Source organism: Saimiri boliviensis, chromosome 18 (assembly GCF_048565385.1).
Source record: "Saimiri boliviensis isolate mSaiBol1 chromosome 18, mSaiBol1.pri, whole genome shotgun sequence".
NCBI lineage: Eukaryota > Metazoa > Chordata > Mammalia > Primates > Cebidae > Saimiri > Saimiri boliviensis.
This window is the reverse complement of record NC_133466.1, coordinates 26,811,230-26,837,146: the sequence shown is the minus strand read 5'-3', so window position 1 is coordinate 26,837,146 and position 25,917 is coordinate 26,811,230. Positions and strand designations below refer to the sequence as shown.

General features: G+C 35.3%; 1 protein-coding gene across 1 annotated transcript in view; it reads right to left on the bottom strand.

Annotated features, from left to right (window-relative positions):
• NRIP1 (nuclear receptor interacting protein 1) overlaps nucleotides 1-25,311 on the bottom strand; it is a 53,626-nt gene extending 28,315 nt beyond the window's left edge. The window contains exon 1 of the mRNA XM_039480557.2: nucleotides 25,222-25,311. The gene's annotated coding sequence lies outside the window, so the exon portion shown is untranslated. The remainder of the gene's footprint in view (nucleotides 1-25,221) is intronic.
• Between the last annotated feature and the right edge of the window lie 606 nt (nucleotides 25,312-25,917).

The following is a 25,917-nucleotide window of genomic DNA, read 5'->3' as shown; positions in this document are numbered from 1 at the left end:
GATAGATAGATCTCCTGAAAAACTGAAAAAAGAGAAAGCATTTGGATTTGTAAAATAATTTAATAATCTAGGTAATTAATTCTTTTACTTATAATTTTGTGTGACAGTTTTACTTAAAGGAAAAAGTCATTTCATATATAAAACATGCCTATAATATCTTCCCTCCCTAAACTTTTTTCTTAAAGAACCTGTTCCCAGTCCACACACCTCAGGAGAATGGATCAACACTGGGAACCTAACTAAAATGGACCAATCATTTCCTCTCTTGACACCTGGAATTCGGAGGGAGACAGAAACTTCCTTTTGGAGTGGCCTTCATGAGGCCACATTTCAGATCAGTGCCTGGAGGAGTCAGTATTCTAAGAAAAAAGACTGGAGTAGGCACACAGAAGCAGAGATGAGGAAGGCAAAACGAGAAGAGGGAAGGGACAGCAGGGAGGTGCTGAATGAATGGCTTTCCAGGTTCAGGAGGGGCAGAGTACTCCTACCACAGGGCTCAGGAAGAGTTTGCAATGTGCCTCTAACAAGTCTCCATGTACCTGAGCTGTGTTGAGGGGCTTCTGTTCCATGTAATCACACCACCCCTAAGATACTGCAGTGACATTGCGTAAGACAAACTGCACGTTTTAATCCATGGTCCTGAAAAACTCTGCAAACACTCTTTTTTCTCACTTTTCCTATGGTACCTTCACCTCACGTATGGTCAAAGAGCAACATGTGGCTCTAATTTTCGATTGGGGAAAGCTAATGGCACAAAGAGGTAAATAAGATGTCTAAGGTCATACTTATAGTTTGTAGGGGCAGAGCAAACAACAGAATTTCATATTTCTTATTCCCAGGGGCCTGCACTAACCCATAAACCTACTGCCTCCCTTGATGAAACTGAAGTATGCCAATTATCCAAACTGTGTAGGAAACGCTGACCAAAACAGGGGTTAATTGGACATCGGTTGTTTTAATTCCATAATCAGCTCTTTCCCTGAGCTACCCTGGGAGTGAATAACGTATCTTTCGCAGGAATGGGAAGGAGGCCAGAACAGGCCATCTGGCTGAACACGTCCTTTCCTCAAGTTATCCCTGCAGCTGTGTGAAACTTACTGATGTTGAAGAACTTTACAGTTTAATTTGTTTTATCATGTTCCCTCTATTCTATTGAAATTAAAAGTAGACACATCTTTATGTTCATATTAGCCAAGAAGTTTCCCTGACTCCAAAGTTATGGAATATACATGAACATATATAGTCTATTTATGTGTGTAGGTGAGGAGGAGGACAGCCTGAAATTTGTGGATGTCAGGAAAGATGTTTCATATTGAAAAAGAACAATTCACTTAGACAAGGGCCACTAAAAAAGAAACAAAAACTCTTTTCACGTGAAAACGAAACTAAAATACTGGTCACAGTAATCAAGAAAAAAAAAAAAAAAGAAAGAGAGTATGTAATTTCCTTGCCCATTTTCCCCACTTCTCCTACTTTGTAAATTTGTAAATATGACATTAAATCTAGACTACTAAGTTGAAGAGTATTTCCTAATACTCTAGAATCAGATGTGCATTCATCAAGTGGTTCAAGTCATGATTCTAGTGCCACTAGCCTGAAAGCTGGTCCAGATAATAAACATGTATTTTTTCCCCTCTCAACAATTCTCTCTTCCTGCTTCCTTCCACTCCTCCTCTTATATGGTTTACTTCCTTCATTTGTTCCACCTTTTAATTCTAAAGTCTGAATAGATTTCTATCTGTCTTACTCATGAACATTGCTGGCATTCAGATACTGACATAAGGTCATCATCTTCCTTACGCTGGGAACTGTGTACTGGGGAGGGATGGGGTAGATTACTTTTAAGCAATGCAAATACTAATGCCCAACTTCGGGTCAGACTAGGGTTGTCTAAGCCCTAGAGGAGGGGCCTTGAGCAAGGTTGAAGTGCCTTGAGTAAGGATGAGAATAAATGAATGTCAAAAAGGCAGTGTAGAGGGAATGTCTTTACCCAAGACATGATCTAGGTACTATGACTATTAATTAGAAGAAGGTAAGAGCCAGAAGGAAACAGTAAGAAACAGCCAAGAGGAAATGAAATCAAAAGGGATGCTGTTGTTCAAGCTATATGTGTGAACAGACATGGAAAATAAATTCCTAAAGTGAAACTCTAACACAAAGACTGGGTGGATGGTTATGTTGAAGTTGGCCAGCAAACAAAGACCAGATGGTTCTTTCTCAGAAGGCTAGATGGCAAAATATTAGATAAGGGGACCTTGATGCAGCTAACTTCTATAATTTCTAGCACAATATGCCCCTATTTACAATAATAAATGGATACAGCATCTAATAATAAGCAGCCATAACACTGCCTGCAAAGTTCATTAGTGAAGTTGAGTGGGAAGAAGGGTTACCCTAGGTCAGGTAAGGCCAGTTGTACCTAAGAGCTCTACGTGCTTCTCTTGTTTCATTTGCTGCTGTCAACTATTAGGTTTCCACATGTCTCTAATTCTTCTTAAATAAACTCTGATGGCTCCTGGTCCTAGATTACAGTGCTGGCCCAAAATGTCTTGACAACAATTGCCTAAAGGAAGGAGTCAGAAACAACAATAATTCCACGGTGTGATGGCCAAGAAAAAGAGGCAAAGATTCCACTGCTGTAGTTCCAGCTGCTTCTCACTCAGTTTCTTTGTGTATATCCTGTAACGTGCTTCTTCTTATTAACAGGACCTGGGATCTTAGGGATTACTCTCAATCTGTCCATGCAAACCAACTTTTGGAACTCTGGGGCTATGAGATAATTAAGAAAGAAAAAAATTTTCTATGTATTATTTTCTCTTTGTGCCTCACTCTATTCATTTAAAAACCGAAGGCTCAACAAGATCGTCTTTGAGATTCTACTGCATTTTCCTGGGTTTTAGTTATTTTCCTCCTCATTTTAAAGGCCTTTTTGAGAACATTTGTAATTCAGCTAAACATAATGACTCTTCCTTTCTTCCTCTGCTCTATCTTATAGGCTGACGCTCCTTTCAGGCAGAAGCATGCACTTCCACTCTCGACAGAATAAGATGTCTTATTTCACCTGCCCTATTACCCACAAAAAGAAAGACTTGTAAGTGTCACTCCAGAATTTTTGCCATTGAGTTTTAAAAATCATCATGGCCATAAAAAGGAAATAAACTTATTTGCATAAATGATACCAAATTTTCAAAAAGTAAATAGAATAAAATAATGTACTCTTCTATAGAAAGAAAGAAATAAAAGGAAACAAGGTCACTGTTCCGTTCATTTTCCCCACAATATTATTAATACTCAGGTATATGAAAAAGACTTGTCAAAAGACTTTTTAAAATTAAACTGGAAGATGACTAAAAATATCGTCTATTTACATTTGAGAGGCCAAGAAACCTCATCCGGAATTAAAAAGGTGCTTTTCCTTTAAGCTTTTTTTCTTTTTCCTGTTTCTCTGACTTAATGTTTTCTCCTCTATTCTAAACATTGTACACAGCCTAAAGAATCTCAATCTTGTTTTGTTTTGTATGCTTCGAGACAGGTCTCACTCTGCTGCCCAGGCTGGAGAGCAGTGGTGTGACCATGACTCACTGCAGCTTGAAACCTGGGCCCAAGCAATCCTCCTACCTCAGTCTCCAGAGTAGATGGGACTACTGTCGCGTGCCAACATGCTTGGCTAATTTTACCTTTTTTATTTTATTTTATTTTTGTAGAGAGGGGGTCTTGAAATGTTACCCAGGTTGGTCTTTAATTCCTGGGCTCAAGTGATCCGCACACCAGTCCTCCCAAAGTGCTGGGATTATAGGTGCATGCCACCAACACCAGCATAGTCTACATTTGAAATAAACCACAGAAGGATATTACTTAAACAATGTAACTTACCAATTTAGTCTGAGTAAGTTTTGTGGTTTATAACATATTGATGAAAACAGTGAAGTGTCTACGTTCTGTTTGCATAAAAGAATGCTATTCAAGCTTTTAAAATAAAAAACTCAAACTATTCCCTCAGCCCCCAAAAAGTCTAACTATAACTATAAAGATGGGTTTGCTACAAAATAGTTAGAAAAATTGATTTACCAAGTAAGACATCCTCCCTCTCACTGCCCCTCAAAATAGGTATATGTAGGAATACTCTAGGAAGTGACACAGTGGAAGAAAAAATATTCTTTCAATATGCTAAAAAACATCTACAGTGTGCTTAAAAAGTCCCTAAATTTGGCAATACATTTCTTCCAAATATGTTATTCAATAACATAAACATTATGAAGTAGAAGTGGCTGTCCCATATGTTCAGGAAAAAAAGGGTTAAGTGGAATCGTAGCAAAGTGAAAGAACAAAATGGTAAGATTAAGACATACACATACATACATTAAAATCTAAATATTAGAACAACCAAATAAAAATTTACCTTGCATCTCTACTTTTAACTATATAATAAAAAAATGGTCCTTGGATAGCTGATACTTGTCAAATCTCAGCAAAATTATGAAAGAGAAGAGATAAAAATGGTTAAACCTTAAAATATTTGTGAATATTCTTTAGATATCAAAAAAAGGTTGTTCGGAAAGGAACTTCTACAATTGCAAAAGGAAATCCTCGAATTTTGCATGGCTATGTAGTTATACATTTGTGCTATCAGTATTGAGTCTGGAGATAAAAGATGTTCACAAATAACCAACTAAAATTGACACTAGTAACGACAAAAAAAAAAAAATCAGGGCTCAGAAGCTTTCTATACTTGACTTTATAAGCTATTTTACTATATTGGTTACTCAGAGGACTAAATACCGCTCCAATCCATAAGTTGTGAACCTCAACAATTTAAATGTAAGAGTCAGATTTTCCACCGTTCACTTCTGAAAGATCTTAATTTATACAAAAATCCCTTCCATATTCATTTCTAAAAGACATCATGAGCCTTAAACAGTAACAGTGGGGCTCATCGGTTTGCTACATAACCCAGAGTTAAATGTGTCTGAGCCTCAGTTTAATATGTACAACATTGTATTTAATGGAGCAGTTGTGAAGATTAAAAATGACAACATCAGCCTGGGCAACACAGCAAGACCCTGTATCTACAAAAATAAAAATTAAAAAATTAGCTGGTCGTGGTGGTGTACACCTCTGGTCCCAGCTTCTTGGGAGGCTAAAGCAGGAGGATTGCTTGATCCCAGGAAGTTGAGGCTGCAGTAAGACAAGATCACGCCATTATACTCCGGATTGGGCAACAGAGCAAGACCCTATCTCAAAAAAAAAGAAAAAATGGCAATGTATATACAACATCCAATCCAACACAGGAGGTCCTCAAGGAATGTTAATTCAGCTTTTTTCTTCTTTGGGTTACTTTTATCTGTAGTAGATATGATCATGATTTATATAATTATTTTAATATAATTTTATATTAATTAGGCAAAATCTATCCTTTCAAAAATCATGCACTATAGTGGAAAATAAAGTAGGTAGTACTAGTTTGAAAATGTTTTGATACTCAAGTATCTTAAACAATTTTCTGCATATCACATACTACGTATCTGGCATTTCTAATTCCTGACAGATTCTGACATCCACAATTGGATCATATATTTATATATTTTATGACTTGGTACTTTTAATCATATGACACTGCTTAGTCACATTAAGTCTGTTGATTCCTCCTCTATCCTATTGTTTATAAAATTATTCATTAAAGGCAAATTCCGAGATTCCATTTTTTTTGAGGGGGCAGGGGACTGAGTCTTGCTCTATCGCCCAGGCTGGAGTGCAGTGGCGCAATCTCAACTCACTGCAACCTCCGCCTCCTGAGTTCAAGCGATTCTCCTGCCTCAGCCTCTTGAGTAGCTGGGATTACAGGCATGCACCACCATACCTGGCTAATTTTTGCATTTTTAGTAGAGACAGCGTTTCGCCATGTTGGCCAGGCTGGTCTCGAATGCCTGACCTCAAGTGATCTGGCCACCTCAGCCTCCCAGAGTGCTGGGATTACAGGAAAATCACAAGATCTTAACTCTATACAGAGAGATTTCTTGAGCATTATCTAATTTTTTTTTTCTTATTTTCCTCTAACTAGAGGAAATAAAACTATTAGCTTACTGAAAAGGATCAACCTTGTGAGTGATATGATATAGATCAACTTTAATTTCACTAAAATCGTATTTTTCTAAAAAATAGACATTTTCATTGGAATTTTAAATGAACTTTGCTTCTGACAGTGAAAAAAAAAACACTGCTGTCAACTGCAAATGATATACAACAGGGATTCTGTGAAGACACTTTGTTTCAAATATACTTAAAAGTGGACAGCACATTGAAGCTAAGAATACCAGCCTTAAAATCAGGTGAATGGGCTTTGAATCTTAAGTTCAAGCAGCAACATTTCTGAGATTTGGGGGATAATATTACATATTTAACAAGGTTGTAAAAAATTTAACATTGTATCTACTATCCTCTAAGTAGTCACAAGTGAACCTATTCTATAGCAAATACATTTTATTTTTCCCTCTAAAGTAAAAACAAAAACCTATAAACTATACTCACCTGCCTTGTATTTTAAAAATCAGTACTATACAAAAAATCCAAAACCTTTTACCATCACTGAGTAGTGTAAGTAACAAACAATAAAAGCCAAAGAGTAATAATTATTCTAATTTCATACACATTAAATGATGGTATTGCAAATATAGCTTCTAATCCAAATAAAACAAATGAAAAATGTAACTCAAGTTCATGCAGACAGATACCCAAATTCATACTACATAAAAGAAGTAAATAGATAAGCAGAAATCAGGAGACATATGTCAAAGATCTGAGTTTTAGCCTAGAGACAGTCATTTGCTACCAGTATTAACCCTGGCATCTTGCATTTAATTACTTTAAGTCTCAATCTATTCATTTACAAAAGAGGGAGAAGAAGTCCTACCTCAGAGAATAGCTGAGAGAATTAGAGGCTGGACTGTATTAGGAGGTTTCTTAAATTTGGGATCCAAGGCCTTCTGAAAAATGTACATATGGGCCTATGGGATCTGGGATTGTCAGTAGCTTCCAATAAATCAACAATTACTTGAACTCCCAAATATTATGAAATGTAGGTTTGTCAAAACACTTTAATATCTTTAAAGCTGTAAGTGATTTTAGAGTAATGTTAAACTTCCACAGATTACAGTGTTCTGGGAGGAGACATTTAATTTTGTAAGAATTTTAATATTTCATAAATTTGGAAGGAAAAGAATTCTTACTCATGTAAAACGAAACCACTGTCTATATCTATAGCCTAGGAAATTCTGTCAAGACTGAGAAACTCAATGGTGATTAAAGAGATTATTTTTAACATAAATTTGTCTGGCAACTGTTGTGATAACTGTTAAGGTGTGTGTGTGTGTGTGTGTGTGTGTGTGTGTGTGTGTGTGTGTGTGTGTCTGTGTTACTGTACTCACTTCCTAACTGGCCCTCCTCCAACACATTTTCCACACTGCAGCCAATGCTCTTTGTAAAAGGTAAATCTCTTGGCTAAAAACTCATAATAGTTTTCTATTTCATTTACAAATAAAGTCTAAATTCCTTAATATGGTTTATAAGACTCTGCATCAGCTGGCTCCAGTACATCAGGCAAACCTTATCTCACATCATTTTCCAGCCAGGTGATGTACAACAGAAACGTAATGGGAGCCATCAATGTACTTTTAAATTTTCTAGTAGCCATACTTTTTTGAAGTTGAAAAAAGGTAAAATTAATTTGAGTATATTTGATTTAACTCAACATACCATGGTATCAATATGAAATCACTTTAAAATTCTTAAGACACTTCACATTCCTTTTGTAGTACTAAGTTCTTCTTCCAAGTTGGTGTGTATTTTACACTTAGAGACTACCACCATTCAGAAAAGCCACATGTGGCTTGTGGCTTATAGCTTCTTCATTGGACAGCACAGCTTTAGCTACACAGACTTCCTTGGATAATAGAATACTAACAGTGCTCTCTGGTCTTTGGGGCTTCTGTGCGTGTGTTTCTCTCTTATGAGAAAGTTCTTTCTGGTTTTCTTATGGTTGGCTCCTTTGCCTCCTTCCCCAAACACAGTTTAAATATCACCCACTAAGATAAGCCTTTCCCAATGACTTTAGGCAAACAGTCTCCCCGTGTACTCCCTAGCAGAGCACCTAGGAAATCACAGTGGTCTTAGAACTTCTCTCATTCTGCCATGTATTTTGCTTGCTTTTCTTGTTTTTTAAATATTTGTTTATCTCCTGTCTTCCACCGCTAGAATATAACTATTGTTCCATGATAAGGACCACTTTTATTCTGTTCACCACGGGCATGTCTGAGATACTGAATTTTTGCTAAATAAATGCATGTCATTACTCTTAGTTGCTCTCTGACCACTTCTACTATATTCAGAAACTGGGGGCATAAGATACATGCAAGAAAAAAAAAAAATATATATATATATATATATATATATATATATACTTATTTAAATTCTAAACCAAATAAACATGCTTATAAGATATAACTTTGAAAAATCTTTCTCATTTTCAAGTAAGATGCTTTTACAAAGATCAAAAATTACAAGTACTATCCAATGAAAAAGTAAAACTTTACTTAAATCAAATCATAAGGCATTTTGAGTATTTCTCCTTGTCCTGCCTTCCTGAGAAAAGTGTTGTGTTAATTGCTATTCATTTGGCATTCACACCTGTAAAGTCAGATCACCCCCATCTCCTAAAGATCTACAAAAAAAATCTTTAATTGCCAAAAAATTTTTGTGATTAAAGTAAGAAAAAAAAAGCTAGGAAACTATGAGTGATAAAGAAAGATAAAAGGTTTAGTTAAGATTTAAACAAATTACAGTATTAAATTTTACCTTATCTGCTCTTGACTCTCATTTTCCAAATCACTTACGTTAATTCTAAACTGAAATTCATGACTCCTTCAGACATTTTACACTGTTAAGTGGAAAGGTGATCACTGACAATTATGCAGTTTTTGATACACATTTTAATAAAGTCAGTACAAATAAAAATCGCTGAACTGATCATGACAAAGAGGATCTACTTTGGGAGAGGGAAAAATATGACTAAAGTTACAGTCCATTATCTAGGTTAAAATCTGAGAATAAAATAATAGGTAAAAAATAGAAGTAAATGGTTGGATACAGATTCCATATTAAGGTTACCTATTCAAGTCATCTGTTATTAACAGCAGAATTAAAAAAAAAATACGTCAGTAGAGGACATGGCCATCTTACACACAGACATGCAAAAATCCACAAAAATAATCATTATATATGTAACTTACATTATCCTTGAATTTACACACACACACACACACACACACACACACACACATAAATTGTATATACTCCAGGTTATTATACATTTGTCTTCTCATTTAATCCTCATAACCTAAAGAGGGAGATACTATAATAATCCCCATTTTGCAGATGGGGAAACTGTGGTGTAAAGAGGTAAAATAATTTGCTTGCAAACTTTGCCCAACTGTTGAACTAAAGAACCAGGCCTGGAGATTTGTTTTCCAGTAATCAAATGGAAAGGGTTAGAAACAGTGTGGCCACCATCCCTATGACTTGTAAGCTTATAAACTTAATTTTGAGCATGAGACAGCCATGTCTCCAAACCACACTGCTATCATCTAGTAGTTTCTCTAGTATCTTTGTGTTTGGTCAATCTGGCTTTCTGACCATGTCTCTAGTTCCCTGTTCATTTCTCTACTGAAAATAAAACCAAGTCATGAATCTCAGCCCATGTGGATGAAGGCCTGACCTACCTAGAGCTAAGTCTGTCAGCACTTTGAACTAGGCATGTGATTTTTGGATGGACCTTCTCAGTCTTTACCTTGAATATTATCTGACATGCACTGCTGGGACCTATCTGCAAACCTCAGCTCCACCCTCAGGAGTCTAATCTAACCATGAATAATCTGATTAGAATATTTCTTGAATTGTGGTAAGTCAGCATTGAATTATCACTGAAGGAGGCAAGCAGTGCCCCTCCGTGGTCCCCACATGACAAGGGTATCAGCTGGTGCCTTTCTCTGCAAAGCCATGACTACTCTACTAAAGACAACACTACCACAGATATCAAATATCAACAGACTATATAATGTATTTGTGACTCTGCTACAGTTGACCCTTGAACAACACTGGCTTGAACTGTGTAGGTCCACTTATAAGCAGATTTTCTCCCACCTCTGCCAATCCTGAGACAGCAAGACCAACTTCTTAGCCTACTTAATGTGAAGATGATGAGGATGAAATCTTTATTATGATTATTTCCACTTAGTAATGAGTAAATATATTTTCTCTCTCTTGTGATTTTCTTCGTACATTTTCTTTCCTCTAGCTAACTATTATAATAATACAACATATAATACACATAATATACAAAATACATGTTGATCAACTGTTTTAATGTTATCATTGAGGCTTCTGGTCAGCAGTAGCTATTAAGTTTTGAAGAAGTCAAAAGTCATATGCAAATTTTTTAACTGTGCAGGGGCTGGCACTCCTAATCCCCACATTGTTTAAGGTTCACCTGTATTCATAAACTTATTCCAGTATGGACTCTCTCAGAAAGAGAGAGAGGCAAGCTCTTGCTCTGTTGTCCAGGCTAGAGTGCAGTGATTCAATCACAGCTCGCCACAACCTAGATTTCTTGGGCTCAAGAAATCCTCCTGCCTCAACCTCCAAAGTAGCTGGTTAATTTTTTAATTTTTAGTAGAGATAGGGCCTTACTATGCTGCCTAGACTGGTCTTGAACTTCTTGGCTCAAGTAATCCCCCTACCTCGGCCTCCCAAACTGCTGAGGTTACAGGGGTGAGCCACTGTGCCTGGCCACTGTAATTTTAAGTGAAATTTACTTCTCAATTTTTAATATGTTTCTTTATAATACTAAATATGTTGTTACCCATTCTTTGCATAAAAGTCTGAGTCTATATCCATAGTGAGCAATTGGCAACCGACAGGGGTTTGTGTGTGTGTGTGTGTGTGTGTGTGTGTGTGTGTGTGTGTCTGCTTTAATTTATGTTCTATTTGGTTATATAATTTACCGTGGCTACAGGTATAAAATTTGGCTAATATAATTGTTATTTCAGAAGCATAAAACTGAACAAAGAATTGATATCATGTTAAAAAAAATCACTTTTTAAAAAGCCAGATTTGTGTTTCAGCCCTGGCTCAGGTCCTAAGCAGGTTTATAACAGTGGATAAGTAGGAACCTGCCTAAAGCCTAGTGTTCTCATCAGCTAAATGAACTCCTTATACTAATTCCTAAGGTTCCTACGACTCAAGAACTTCAGTCCAAGCCTAGCTAACACTGGATACCCAATAATACTGCACGCTCATTTACTGAGCTTTGGGAAGTGTTATCCACATAAAGTTGTTCTCATGAATGTCTTCCATTTCATGGCTTAAATTAATAATAATAACATGTCGAATGTTTGTCTTCTCTATAGTTCAGTGTACTTAGATATATCTGACTAATAGGGAATTTTCTAGGATGTTTAAAATAATTTGTTGATATTAGTTAATACGCATAACACACCAAAACTGACATGATGAAACTCTAAGAATTATATTTCACAGCTTAACAAAATTCAGCAACACAGTAGATCAGCATATGAGGGAAAAGAATAGAGGCACTTTGAGGTGAAGAACTCTAAGCACACATTTGGAAGAAGTACACTTTAAGACTCAGTCACTTGAACTACTCTGACTGGGAAACAATTCCATAAACACAATTCAGAGGCTGGTTCTAAAACACTGAATTCCTGTTCCTTCAATACCTAGAATACTTTCAGAAGAGCAACTGATGTAAAAATTCACTACCATGAGCACTGCACAAACTGAAACCATAAATAGCCAAGAGAGAAGAAAGGAATGTATCGGGGTGGGTGGGAAGGGAGGGTGGTTGAGTATTCCTTACTTATGTGTTCAACAAATATTTATTAAGCAGTTGTTATGTGCCAGGTACAGTGGTAAGCATTGTGGATACTTTGGTAAACAAAATATAGTCCTTTCCTGTTCAAACAATCTTACACTCCACCTAAATAAATAAATAAATAAATAAGAAAGAAAAAGAAAGAAAATACCATTTTTTTTCTACTTGGTATCCTCTTTTAACTTCCCTATCTTACTTGGCTAAGCATTAACCATACATATACCATGTATTTCTTTTGAGAAAGTGAAAGATTCTAAAATTTTCAAAATTTGTAATTACAAAATTAAAAACTAGAAGTAAAAAGAGTTTAAGAACATGTTTTATTCTGAAAAATGAAATATTTGAATTTTTAGTTCTATAGTTTAGTTTTTACATTTTCTGATATGTTTTTTCAATAAGAGAAAAACCCAGAAAACTGGGTGTATAAAAATACAGTATAAATAATTTTGATGCCTATATCCAATTGAAAATAAATTTAATAGTCTTAATTTTGTGAGGGAGTTTAAAAGTTACTTGAAAACATCCCCTTTATAGATAATATGACCTCAAATAATTCATTTTAATGAACGTTTTATATCAGAGAGTGATATATTTATTATTGACAAGTACTTAAAAAATGCTTCTTCACTTGCTCATTTTCCATAAAAGTATCTGCAAGCCAGTCTAGACCAAATTCTATAGCCTCTGATTATACAGATCTGTATTGGAATGTCTTCAGGACATATAATTACTATACACAGAACAGTTATTCACACATTTAAATGGAAGTGAAATGTAATCTAAAAAATGTAAAGCTATACACTCGTTTCAAGAACACAAGAGTAAACAATAGAAAACAACTTTCATTTCTTCAGTGTATTAGTATGACATTATGCTTCCTCTCTCTCCTAAACCAAGTGTTCTGACTGTAATTGAAGGACCAGGATGCGGGCAGAGGAGGGAAATGGGCACCTGCAGTTCACATGTGGCAAGAGGTTTGGACAAGAGAAATTCCTTGTCTCCCCTCACAGTACAGATGTATACACAATTTAAAAAGTGCAGCTATGACCACATGTCAAGAATGCCTAAAAATGCGCAGGGGTCTAACTCCAATCACAGATATTTCAATCACTTTATAAAATGTTACAGCATTTACTCCTTTCATACTAAGTAATTCCAAATATCCCAAATTGTGCACAAGTCTCTAACTGAATAACATTCACAGAATTAAAAGAAAAAACTGTAAGAAATGTGCATATTCTTGTCTACAACAGAATCAAACAGTACAGTGTTTATGCAAATCAAACTAGCAAAAGAATAAAGTAAACAACACATTTCTTAATTTCCTTAATATAGTTTAAAGTGGTACAGTGGCCCCCTCTTTTCTTTTTTTAATGAAAATCTCTTTCCTATCCTCTGCACCATGCTATGTAGGACCTATAAGAATATAATGTACTGAAGCATAATTTAAGATAATTTTCTAAACTATGTCCATAACTACCTCCATGACTGCTCCCATCTGATGGTTAAAATCTTACAGTATTAGCTTGAATTTCATCTCCGCCTGACATGTTTCAAGCAGGGAAGCAGATTAGTGCTTCAGAACACTTTATAAGGGTTTCATTATCAATCAGGTTTTGTTCCTAGTGACACTTGCAGCAAAATTATCTTATTCGAATGAACTCTCTTGGACTGAAGTAAACAAAGCTGTAGCTCACTGCTTTCACACACTCTCCATTCATTTATTTCCTTTTTCTTTACTTAGACTTATAGCAAGTGCCATAGAAAGAGTGCATGTTAAATATTCCTGGAGTGTCACAATATGTAATACAATAAAACAGATTACAGCCCTACCTTTCTTTCACAGCAGTGGTGCCAAGCACAGGTACACCGGAGCAATCAATTTGTTCTGCAGACAGTAAGGCTTTCATAGAATACTAATGTAAAATCTTTTTTCTTTCTCCTTTGCCTTGACTCCCCAATGCCCGGGTCCCGACCAATACAAGGAGGAGGGCGGTATGTCTTCTGCTGAGATAACCACAACTACTAATCAAGTATACGTGTACAAGGGCACAGGATTAAACCTCCACCAAGCTTGAGTCAGGGTTTGAGAGCAGCTAAACACATGCACAGCATGGTCAAAATTAAACACACACACACACACACACACACACACACACACACACGAGCGCGCATACACACGTGCCATGAAAATACAGATGTGTCTACTTCAGTGAACTAATTCATCACACTTTACCACGCCTCATTTTTTTTTTATCTCAGGGGCATAAAATTACCTCCTGTTGAGCTGAGGGCTTAGATCCAAACAGTGCCTACCAATTGTTTTTCCAGAAATGAGAACCATGATTAGTCCTCTTTGTATTCAACTGTTTACCGTTTTTAAAACTAGGCATTTTTCTTAATTGCACTTTTTTTTACATGAATTTATTATTTCAGGTATTAACATAGGGTTAATAGACTCAGCATGGATTCTTAATGAGTTTACACTTTGAAATATATTTTAATAGTTCAAGTCTACTTTCTGAAGAAAAGCATATGCATTACCAGTAATAAGACATCCAAAAGATTTTCATCTATCTTGAAGTTTTTACATTATGAATAATCCCAAGCTATTTGAAAAATATTTTCAAGTCTCTAAAATTATTTTAAAAAGCACCTTTAACACTTCATAATTATGGAACCACAGTGGTATAGTTGATCTTGTAAATCTAGAGTTCTGGTGTATTTTTCAATTAGACATTTTCACTTGGCTTATTTTTCTTTTATTCAAAATATGAAAAGGTATGTCAATCACTGAGTAGGGGAATGACAGAAATTGTTAAATATTTTTTAACAACACATATTGCCACATTTTAACGTGCCTGCTTTAATTTTCAAATAACTATTGAAAAGTACTGATAGTTAAGAGGCTGCAAACTAAGCAATAATTAGGAACAAAATACTCTAAATAACTAAAGAAACTTATTAGGAGGCATCCTAAGCCAATTCTATTTTCATGTATACAATTGCTTTAACACTGCTAAGATACATGTGTCTCATTTTACACTTTTTCGACTTCTTAAAAAAAAAATTCAGTAGGAACAATTAAGGAATACTAGGGACTCAATAAAGTATTGTAATAATGTTTATTCGATACTGATGAATTTGTCCTTGACACACTGACCGTGTCACCAGGCTACTGTCATGTGATATCATGTCATTTCTCCACCTGGCTCATAACCTTGTCCTCTAAATGACCTAAAGCTTCCCTCAAGTAGCAGGAGGCCCCTCCCCGCTGTCTCAGCAAGGTCGAATGGGTCAGCGTGTCCTCATCTATAATCCACCACCATTTGTCAGCAGGGAGGCTGGAGGAGGCAGGCTTGCTACAAGGGGAGAATGCCCAATTAGGCAGCTGTCACACAAAGCATAGGCTGCAAAATTATCCCCTGTCAAAAGAAAGAGCAGCTGCGGGTGCCAATTACAGCAACCTTTCAACCCTTTAGGTACTGGAAACTACACAGAAGTAAATGAAGAACAATTAGTGATAACAAATCGATGAATTAGGACAGTAAATTAGAAATTACTAGCAGGTGAGCTTGGGTCATACATGACATTTAGGGCACACCAGACTCCAGGCAAGGGCAGGACACAATGAATCACACTAACCATTCCTCACATACAGATTTCCCCCCTGCCCCAAATATTTTCTTTTTGCAAACTTGAAATCTTTAAAATACCTATACCTAAAAATATGTATCTTAATATCTATGCCCTTTCATTTCATGGACCCCAAAAATTGTTTCTCAAGGAAAAAAAATCCTTTAGACTAGTAAGTCTCGTTCATTCAAACTTGTTCTTACACTGTCCATCGTGTTATCCTTTTAAGCGTCTGGCCCACAAAATCCCAAATATCAGTTTAAATAATCACACTTAAAATACTATCCATCTTTTAAAGTACTTGTCCTGATTCTACTTCAGTCAAAAAGCAACTGAGTATAAATTATGAGAAAATGGTTTTGCTAATATCATAAAGTTGAAGGTAACTTTCTCTATACAGTGTCATTTTGTGAATAAAAAAAATAACTGCCATGTGTGCTTCTATACATAATATACATAAAGAAAATATCAAGCACAAAATTACTCTCTTAGATTGTTCCGCTCCAATCCTGCAGAGGTGATACATATTAAGTCTCAAGCACAGAAAGCCAGTGCACTTGGACTTTGTCCAACTAATTTACTTGGTAGTTAACATTCGCAGGCAGCGAAGGAGGAACGTGGGGAAACAAGTCTCACAAAGGGGAGCAGATCCAGTATGGCTATTGACTGTTCATGGACATGGTTTCATAGTGCCTTAAAATGTCATTACGTTCAGAAATAACTTTCTTAAAAGTCCGTTTTTAACTAAGATTACTTTTTGAATGATTATGTGCTGTTATTTCTAAGAGGCAGGGGTAAACTGCTCAACTAGACTTCTAAATCACCAATGGCTAAAAGTGAAGAAGAGAGAAGGTGAGACAATAAAGAAGCACTTTACTCATCCACCTCCAACACATTATAAATAAATCACAGTTGCCAGGGGGAAAAGTGTGTAATTCCTAGTTCCTAAGTCAAGCCATTTGATAATGTGTCCAGGAGACAGATGTCATGGGAAGAAAACTTCTCCATTAAAAGTTTATCTGAGAATCTGATTTATAAATTACATTTCATCCTTTTAACACTGGGCATTTATAATTTCTTTTAAGTTTAGAATGCAACTCTCTAAAGTCAGATACGAGGAATTCAAAGCAATGACATGAAGTAGATAGGAATGAAGGAGTTAATGCCTTTAGAATTCAGCTTCCATCATACATGGGTGACTATCTCTTTAAATAATTTAAATCCTCTCCATCAACTACAAAGCTGTTTTGAAGCCATTTAGCTTTGTTCTTTACATGTGTTCTAATTAAGAAATGACCTTGTCATCACACACACCAGAAATCCGGGATTATTTCCTACCGCAAAAATTCACAGAGCCCCCCCAAAAAGAAAAAGGGGAGTAAAAAAGACTTTTTCCTCAGTTCCTCACTAAAGGAAGTTGTTGGTTGGCTGAACGCTGAAGCAGTTTCACCGCATAATTTTTGTTGTTGTTGAATGTCACAGGGCGGGTTATTGTGACCTTGAGCTGCATCAGCAGCACAGCAAGGGTCGAGATGCCTGCAGGCGCCCTTGTACTGGATTTGCAAGACAAAAACCTTCAAACTGGCTGAAGGACATCTTAAATCTCTTCAAAGGTTTTTCCGAACTAATCTGGGCTGCTCTTAGCAGGATCTGTGCCAGTGTGAGAAGCAAAATTAAAAACAAGGTCTTTGACAGGATGTTGTCTCTTCTTAACCCTTCTCAAGCAGAATAGAACAAACCACCAGCATTCTGGAGAGAGGGTTTACCTAGAAGCATTCTTTCATAACAAATTATGTAAGCAGACAATCACAGAGAATGGGGCAGCTATTAGTTCTCAAAAGTAAATAACCCTTCCATTGTGCTTATTAAAGAATTCAGGTCGAATTCTTTCTTGACTATATTTCAGGGTAGTGAATGTAAAACTTAAAGCTCTATTTGTATCTTTTAGATTTGTAGCACAGTGATAGGTTAAGGCTAAAAAACATTTCCATCAACATTTATTTCTAGAATTTTCATTTTTAAAAATATATGGTTTTAGTTGGTTAAGTCACAAACTCACGCATAATGCATATAGCGTACTAAAATTACAGGTAAGGAAAATTACATCACAGCATGTTTCAAATTTCTTATTCCCAATATGATGAATACATTCTTAAGAGGGAAAAAAAATATCATTCGGATAGTGAAAATGACACAAGTAAGACAAGGTAAAGTAATCTCAGTCTTGTTATAAAAAAATCACCACGACATTTTATGTTTTACCATCAACAGTGCAATGGCCAAAAGAAAAAGTACTAATGCCAGTAGAGGGTGTTTGATTCCCTGGCAATGCTCTCCAAATTTAATTTAGTAGTTACAGCAGGCAAGTTTTTAAATCATTACACTAGAACAACAAAAGAAAAAAGATGAATAAAACAGCCTTAGCTCTCAAGAAATAAATAATTTGGTGGAACAAACAGCTGTAATGCTTAAAATGCAATATATCCTAAAATCAGTGTGTGTCCATCTGTAACAGGGTGATTTGTCATCATCAGATATGAGGTATGTCATGATTAGTTCTAAAGAGTACTTAGTGTAAGTACAGAATTTAATAAGGTGTAAGAGGTTGCAAATCATTGCCTTAAAAAAAAAACAGACTAAATAAATTCAAGATAACTCGGGTAAAAACCACACTTTCATTCACTTAGATTCAGCTATGCCTTCCTAAACAGGATGGGAAAAAGGCAGAGTAATCATACCTAGTGAGCAGACAACACACAAGGGTGCACAGCGCCGCTGATTTTCTTCCTTAGTCTCTGTGCCAAAGGAGAGAGAGAGTATATACTGTACTAAATGCAATGACTGAAATATGTAAAAAGTGCTCTAGGAACACAGACAGGATGTAACTAGGTTTTTAGTTCATATGTGCAGGTGCAGGTGGTGGTCAGTGATGGTTAAAAAATGAGTAAGGGCTAGCCAAACAGAAGAGAATGGCAGCCATTCTAGGGTCCAGAAATAGCACTCAAAGTCAAGGAAGAGCTGAATGTGACACAGGAAGCATGGTAGTCCAATGGAACTGGAGATTAGGCTGGAAATGCAACTGGGACCAAGGACTTTGAATCAAGGCCATGCCAAGAAGCTGGTCTTTATCTGGGGGGTTTCCTTACAAGCAGGGGTATTAAGAAAAGCATATTAAAAAACAAAAACAGAATCTATGGAGTTGTTGACAGGGAGAAGAAACTGAAACTGTAGATCAGTTAGTGCATGGCCATGGTTAAAATAAGGCAGAGGCAGGAGAGTTGAAGAAAAAGACAGCTCTGAAAACAACTAAGGCTGCTTTAAATATTTAGAAGGCAATTTGTTTAACATAAATAGTGCTATAAGATAGGGTGTTATTTTATAGCAACTTTATTAAAGATAAAATGATAAAAAATAATTACTGTATCTCAAGCCTAGGTTTGATAAACACTGCTAAAAAATGATTTCTACAAAGTTTCATGAAAGTAGTAATTCTTATCAAGGTGCTTCAAAGAGTCAGTATCAGATCCTGTTTGAAATCTGAATTTTGTACATTTCAACTATCAATCTTGAATAAGTATTAGGTAAGGGTTTTGCTTACTAAGACAGCAACATGTACCTTTTCAGATAGTGTGAGGGTGTGTTTCCCTTGGCTATAAGGGAGAAAATGTCTGACTTAAATTATAATGTAGTTTTTAGAGCTAAGAGTTTTATCCAACACAAATGAGAAAAAATTAACTCAGCAAACATTTATTGACTGCCAACTATGTTTAGGACACAGAATTAAAAAATAAAAACTACCCCAACATTCTATCAGCTTCATGTTTTGGATGATCACTCATAATGATATCAAGTCCCAAAATTCCAGCTTGCATGACATCATCACACAATAAAAAGACTATGAGTAAAAAGAATATGAAGCTGTCAGTAAATCAAGTGTCGGAACTAGCAACCATCTTGGTATTCCCATCCAGCTGAAAGGTACACAACGCATTCCCAGAAACCGCCGGGAAGACCCAGTACCAATGTAATTTGAAGAGAGTCGTCAAATACTCTAGAGACTGGCTGTCCCGCTAAGACCTCAGAAAGAATTTAGCAGAGTATCAGCCAAGGCAAGAGGGTAGGGAATAAAACAGAACAGGAGTCATCAAGGCCAAGTAAATATCTGCCAGAGAGCAGACTGTACTCTCAGAAAAGGAGCGCCAGCATCAGGGATCAGGTTGAGGCAAGTGGAGGGGAAGGTCACACAAAGCAGAGAAGCAAAGACTTGAGGGGAAGCCTAATCAATCCTGCAAAATAAGATGTCAGCTTCATTTTGTGAAATTATTTTTTTAAATGACCAAACCTCTGAAACTTCTGGAGTTAGGAGAATCACCATAGGAGAAGTATTTGAAGGTTCACAAATCATAAAAAGGACAAGAACTTGAAAGCCAGGGTTACTGACAGGGCACAACTAGGAATGACCTTACTGAGTATCCACAAATAAAATGACTTCTCCTTGAGTAAGCATCTCTGTCTTACAGCTGCCAAGTCAACACTGGCAATAGGTTCCAGCACATTCTAGGTCTAGACATTAATAGAAAAGTGGGTAATATGATATGCCATGCAGTTATTAAAAAAAAACTTATTAATCTACAAACACAAAAGCTAGGTCAATATTATTGGAATAAAAATATAAAAGATTCTGTTTGCAATTAGACAAGTGAATTTCCATAATATAGCAGTTCTCAAAGGGTGGTCCAAGGATGCCAGGGCTCCCCATGACTCATTCAGGAGGCACATGAGGTAAAGACTACTTTCATAATACTAAATGTTATCTGGTTTTTGGTATAATTATCTCATAATTATACAGTGGAGTTGTCCAGAGGCTACATACATGGAATGCATCCTTGTGTAACTCTTGTTTTCAACTTTTTCTCAGTTTAAATTTCTAATATGATAAATATTAGTTGATATGAATCTCATAAACAAAAGCTCTCTTGGGTCCTCAATAATTTAAGAATATAAAGGGGTCCTGAAAGCAAAAAGTTTGAGAACTGTTGCTAGTAATAGTTAAAAAGTGCAATGTTGGTTTTCTTCAAACACAACTTCTACTTTCTAATTTCAAGAATTCCCAAGATAGTTATGGCAGGTAAATATGGTTCCCTGTGCAGAATGTTCCTAAGACCCAGATGGGGAAAGAAAAGAAGGATCTTTCTAAAAAGATTAGTAGACTAAGGATGATATGAAAAATCTTCCATCTCTGCAGTCACTATTATTCTGAACTTACCATACAAGAAGTAACAAATCGACAAATATTTATTAAAAAAAGCTGCTATGCTATTAAGAGCTGAAGTTACAAGGAAAACTAAAGTGATATACCCGCCCTTAGTGGGCTCACAGTCTCATCAGGAAAAACATAATCAACAACATAGTGAGATACTACTTAAGAGAAGGCATGGACAAAGTGGAAAAAGCACTGAAAGACACAATTTTGGGGAGAAAACTGGGTGGTAAGGCAGGGAACACTATATTTAGTGAAGTTGCTCTACAGAGGTGGCGTATGAACTGACTCTAGGGATAATCAAGGCCTTCCCAACTGGAAAAGAAGCTTCAGTCTTCTTTAGAAAGTGGGAGGACCATCGGCCCAGTCCAGGAAGCACAGTGGCACAGAGTATGTTTCCGAAACTTTAACCACCTCCAAGAACAAAAACTGCCGGTAATGACAAACTGTTATAGAACATGACAAAATAATTTGATGGATGTTCTATAAAAGTTATAGATAATTAAATTCAATGATGAAAGATATGGACTTAGATTTTGTAGTCTTATAAAAATCTTCTGTCACAGTAGCTTTTTAAAAAGATAATAAAAGTGAGTTACTAAAAAATAAAAAATAGAATCAAAACACACAATTTATTGGTCTTTACTGCAGACATTTTGAGAGGCACTAGCTTGAAGGACACGCTCCAAGATGGCAGGCGGGGAGGAGCAGCAATAGCAAGAGACAAAGCTTCAAGCTAGAAGCTTACATAGACTGTGCTAGAAACATTTTTTTAAATAAAATAAAGCAAAAAGGAAGCAAATCAGGTTTGGAAACATTCATATACCTCTAGTCCAGAATGGAGAAATTCTAGTTATCTAAATAAAATCCATAAGCTCTGATGTTAGAATCGGACAATTTTCAGATATGCAAACCACATTGTTGAAGGGCAAATGTGGCAGAGAATCAAGGAGACTATCAGGTTCACATCAGTTAGTTACAGTGAAAAAAGACCAGGGTCTGTGTAAGAAGAGAAAGTGTATTGACAGTTTGATCAACACTTTTAAAGTTATTTTGACTACTTCATTTGAAATCCTTCATGGAAGAGGAAAAAAACCTGAGTTGATATGGGAAGCTCAGAATATAGAAATTTTATAAAATTTAAGTTGATATGGGAGCTTAGCATATAGGGACTTTATAAAATCTGAGTTGATATGGAGGCTTAGTCTAGTAGGGATCCTCCTCCCCAAACAACATAAGTTATATCAATTAAGATATTAAGTAAAACACACTTAAAGAAAAGTCAATTCTTTAAAGATAATAAATTCCAAAAATATGTTAATTATTTCCCATAGTAACAGTACGTTAGGATTAAAGAAGGTCTATTACTTTTCTATGTTCATTATGCTATTGCAATTGCTACATTATTTTTGATCAGACAAGTAACACAAGTAAGCTGGAGTTTTAGGAAGAGCTGGTTGTTGTGAGAAACTCGGACAAGGATGTTAGTAAAGAGGCTTGCCAGCGCAAGAGCTCCAGATGAGAAACGATAAGACTCTGAACTAACATGGTTGGCTGCGAGGAAGGAAATTAAGAGTGGATGAAAGCAATGCTGGAAGCTAACAATGATTCACTTGAGCCAAGCATACAGATTTTCTTACTGACGTTATCCACAAGGCCAAGAAAACACTAGTGAGAAATACAAATTGATTTACGGCAATTAATTCCAACTAAGACAACTTACCTAGATTATAAATTGATCTTGGTTTTACCAGTTTCATGTTCCTACTAAAAATCTAATGTGGAAGTTTAAACACATTTTACAAAGAGTTATTTCTTAAACAAAAAACTATGACTTTGAGGAGTGTTTTATGAAGTTGGCAAGATATTCCATGTATACAATTCACCTACTTTATCAATCTGGTAACCCAACCCATCAGTACTGGCCTTAAAAAATATATATATATATAGATAACTCTATGTCTGACATGAGCTTTAAGTTCAAGATATCTACTAAAATAGTCATCAAAATTTTAATCAAATCAGAAATCTTTCCAGTGGAAAATCATTACATATAATAACAATTCCATTGGAAGGAAAATTTGCATATTCAAATGTTTAAGCTAAATTGATTTATAGTTGTTTAGCTGACTCTACACAAGATAGTCCCTGTTTTTGTATCAGCAATTTTTATCAAAATTACCTAACAAATATTATACACTGAGCTAAACAGCAGAGAAAGTATATGAAGTCCTATAAAACATAATAAAGGATGAATTAACTTTGATAGTTACTCCATATGATGATTGTATCTTTTTCAAAAGAAGAAGCCAACAAAGAGCAAGGGAAATATGGCCTAAGACACTAAAAGCCTTTTTAAACACTTCATTCTTTATATAGTTTGCAATACTCAATTAATTACATCCCTTTTCTCCCCATTCTCTTTGAGCGTTCATTCAAAAAAACATAACTATACTTAAAAATGTAACTTGAGTGTTTTGCAGAGTATAACAAACTATAGCAAAAACCTCATAAAACATAGTAGTTTACAACCCTCAACTCATCAAATACTCATCTCCAGAAATATACCCGATTCTTCTTTTAGAGACACAGTCCACTGGTTAATGAAAGGCTTACTGAAAAGACATTCTATACTTTCGAACAAAATCTCCCAAGCTTATTTGCCCACTGACTGTTCATTCAAAATGAAAACCTATTTAACACATTTTAGAAAAAACACTTTTGACATATCATCTTTAAAATCTACAAGTATTTTTAAATATATGAAAGGAATACAGAAAATCGCTACTAATAATTTGTTTTTACGAATTTTTAGTTTTCAAAGTTGTTCACTGTACATTATAATGTCTTTTTTTTTTAATCTGGAAGAAAAATCTAAATTTGACCACTTTCTAAGAAAAACTCGTTCTGTGCATATTTACCAGATGGCTACCTATAATTTACTTATCTAACTCTCATAAGTGAACGTTATTCTGGTTATGAGGTATTATATCTTGTGGGGGGTCACAGTAATATGCATGACTATAAAGTTAACTTTAACAAAATTAGAAGTTCGAAAATGGGGTTCAATATCAACTGTTGCATCAAATATAAAAGCAGATTTCAGACTACCAACCAGTGATTAACACCTAATTATATCTGAATAAAAACAGGTTTAGTATTTACAAATAATTGCCAAGTTGATTTTAAATTTTAGAGGTGAAAAATATATGAATATATGAATATATGAAAAGTGACTTGCAGCCAAATAATTATTAGTCATTTTACGCAGTCTTTTAAAAATTAATGTTTTAAAGATTTTCTTGATGAAATTACAAGAAAAACTAAGCATTTAAGTAGATGATTAAAATAACTTCATTACTAGGTTTTCTGAACATTATCAGAATAGTGATGGAAAAGCAGTTAGGGTGTTCTTTGTGGATGCCTACAGGTAAAGAGCAAATTTGGCTCAGAGTTGCCATTCCCTTTTTGAAACACTGTGGTCAGTTAAAACATGGTGAATTTTAGCATGCTGTATCTGCTCTCTCTCTCTGACCAGAGTTATTCAGTTAGATAGACGAAACTGAACTATTCACAAATGATTATGAACACCATCATCAATCACTATGCCTTTACCTAGTTCCCTTTGATACCTACTGCCCAGAAATCAGCAGCACAAGGTCCAAGAGCTTAAGACATGAGGAATTCATTTAGGTTGTAGCTTTACTAGAAAACAGCAGTGTTAATCCAAGTAGAATTAACCACTCACTCATTGTCTCCTTTGTTGCTCTGCCCACCTACTTGTGTTAATTTAATCCAATTACGTTATCATTTCTCAGAAATGCTAGTAATGCTCTTTCCTTTGTAAGAGGAATTTTACATAATTCCAAAAGTAATCACTGGCCTGCACTATAATAAATGCACAATAATCAAACATGCTTCTATCTTTCCTCAAAATGGTAATTAACTTTTTATCTGAAATCAGGAATTGCTATTTCAGGCTTTATATTAACTGTCGATTTTCTCTGGTTTTTGATAAAAACAAAGTAAGCATTATCAACAAAAACGCTATTTCTTCTTTCAAGCTTCCCAATTCCTTTCTCTAGAAGTAATATACACATTGAATTCTCAAGAATATTTTTCTACATTTCTTTTATATGATTTATGTCTTTTATTATTAGATTACATTTATTTATTTACATTTATCCTTTCCATATATGTTCCTTAAAGGAAGGATTGTATCTTACTCATTTTTTACACCATACTGCCTGATGAAATAACTTGCACAGATGAAGCACATAACATTTCGAATTATAAGCTAATTTATAACTGAGAAATAATTGTCTGAAATATATTAAAGTCATAATGATTAAGCCTTAAGAACTCAGGAAAAAAAAATTCTCACCATCTGTCTCCAAGCTTTAAGCCTCTGCTTTCTGAGAAAGGAAACTGAGAAGGCTGTTGAAAAGTAGCTTTGATGTCATCTGGAGTCTTCAGATTCCCCGTCCTCCTTCAGTCAAGTGTGCATCTTAATAAGAGGGAAAAGATAGTTTGGTATCTATTCCACACCACATTCTGGAATATGTTTTGATGAAGTTCAACTTATCCCACTCATTTTCTTGTTCAAATTCAACACAAAAGTAGTCATTTGCCAGAAAAATACCAATTGTTCATGAATGCTGGTTCATTAACAGAAAGCAACAGATCTTTGGTTTCCAGATAATAATCGATAAAAGTAGCTGCTTCAACAAAATAAGCAATAAAAAAGGCTTACGGTTGCTAGGATGGGTTTATTAAACTTTGTTAATTTCAAATTTCTTAGTGTGATGTGCTACATTAATTAATTTACATCCAAAAATGATAATTCCTCCTAAAGGTGTATTTCTTAAAAAAAAAAAAAAAAAAGAGTGGCTATAGTTTTCCTTATATGAAACTTTTTCAGTTTCAGAATACCAAGTATGTAATCTTTGCAGGAAAAAAAAAATGGTAAGAAATATCAAATGCCCTATATCCATAAGAAGATTTACATAACAATGTCCTAAGCAGATTTATTTTTAATATTCAAAACCTGGAAACAACTGAAATGCCCATCAATGAGTGA